Below are 2,189 nucleotides of genomic sequence, written 5' to 3' on the forward strand. Positions count from 1 at the left end.
TCTCCCCCAGCATGAGAAGAGATAAGGATTTAAAAGGAAGAGCAGCAAAGAGAAGGGAAACTACCATGGATTACAGTAAGGCGCACATTACAGTATTGGTTTATGTTACACTATCTGAGGGATTAATGTCACTTTAAGCACTGCACCCCAATATCGAACCATCCACAATGAACCTCGGCGAATCCCACATTTTGGACACGACGGATCGTTCCTGACACCCATTTTAAACAGGAGCTCCGGGGTGCAAAATAAACATTTGAGTAAGTCTCTGGGAAGTGGATAAGAACGCCGATGGAACAGTCCTCACCGCTCCCCTCCAGTCCCCATGTGTAATAGAGCCGAGATCATTCCCCCACTTACTCCTAACGCTCAAAGTTACACCAATGTTCAATATTCACTCAAACAGAAGACGGGGATCTCCGACCCCTTGTAGCACTTCGGTGCAAAATAGTTTTGTATTTCACCCGTATTGTAAAGCAACGAGCAAACTGTTGGCGCTATATAAATCCTGTAAAATAACAATACACTATATCGCCAGAAGTATCGGGACGCCTTTACACGCACATGAACACTAATGGCCCCCCAGTCTTAGTCCGTAGGGTTCGGTAATGGGTTGGCTCCGCCCTCTAATGGCCCCCCAGTCTTAGTCCGTAGGGTTCGGTAATGGGTTGGCTCCGCCCTCTAATGGCCCCCCAGTCTTAGTCCGTAGGGTTCGGTAATGGGTTGGCTCCGCCCTCTAATGGCCCCCCATTCTTAGTCCGTAGGGTTCGGTATTGGGTTGGCGAGAGTTGCTGTTGTTCCCGGTTGCTTCCACTTTGTTATAATCCCAGTAACAGGCGACCGCGGCGGAATATTTAGTAGCCGGGAAATGTCATTTGATTTGGAGGGGGAGGGGCCCAATACGTTTGGCAATATAGTGTAGATAGTTGAGTGTGATATATAAATTCCTCGTTTCTGATTCTGAGATTTCCAGTCTTCGAGACGGGTCCGTAGCTCAGGAGGGTCAGAATCCCTTTCAGTCGGCGATCCTCCATGTTGCTCCCGGAGAGTCTTTTCTTCTTTCTGGACGATTTCTCATTCCCTCCACTGGAAGGCGACATTGCTCTTTCACAAGAATAACGCCGATGTGCGACGAATGATTTTCTGTAGCAAGAGATCGCACCGTCCGTAAGAGCCGCCATTGCTCTCCGCTGAGGCCGGCAATGAGCAGGAAGATGTCCCGGGAGAATTGTGGGAGCTGAACTTCTGATAAGAATCATTTTGTGGCGATTTAAAGGGGAACTAGGAGGGGGGGAGGGGGGGTGATTTCCTCTCATCCTCATAGTTGGAGCCGACCTGTGATAATGAATCTGTCACGGCTCTATAGATCGGGAAGTGAGGGAACGCATACCGTCGCTCGCTCACTTCCCAATCATCTCCCTGCAGAGATCGGTGACTGTCACTCACGGCTCCCTGCAGGGATTCCTTTCTACAAAACACTGAACTGCCGGTAAAGCTCTTAAAGCTTCTAGACATGACGTAGCCGCTGGATCAGAGGACAATTCAGTGACTACGAGGCACCACCAGCCAACGCTAGTTTGTGTCCTCCCGTTACCCTAAGGAGAACTATGGGGGAAAGCCCTGACCACGTAGTTCTCCTTTAAGCACTTAGATTTGGCCAGAGTTCAGGAAATGTTCGGGGCTTTCATAGAGGTAATTGCCGGATGTAAATGTTTTTGCTGTCACAGGGATTGGCTCAGAGGAAAGGTAATTTGAGGGTTACCCCGTTAATATTGCATGCTGTGCACAAACATTCAGATGAGGCCTCCAGGACCGTTCGATCTATAATGCTGCTGCTAGAAGGCCTTGAGTCACCACATGGGCCCACCAGAACTGTCCAATGGGCATTGCCGCTGCTTCCGGTGGGATGCGAGTCATCTGCCATGGCCTCAAAGAGTGTCTGATCTGGACTTCTGCAGCAAATAGGATGTGCCTCACTGGCCGAGACTAAAGGTGGCCATACACGGCTTGCATTCGGCACCAACCAAATAATAACCAATGCTGTGGCCGGATTATTATATACACCGAGTGGCCGGATTATTATATACACTGAGTGGCCGGATTATTATATACACCGAGTGGCCGGATTATTATATACACCGAGTGGCCGGATTATTATATACACCGAGTGGCCGGATTATTATATACAC

The sequence above is a fragment of the Nanorana parkeri genome, unplaced genomic scaffold (assembly GCF_000935625.1).
Source record: "Nanorana parkeri isolate BGI_ZX_2015 unplaced genomic scaffold, ASM93562v1 scaffold1009, whole genome shotgun sequence".
Classification (NCBI taxonomy): Eukaryota; Metazoa; Chordata; class Amphibia; order Anura; family Dicroglossidae; genus Nanorana; species Nanorana parkeri.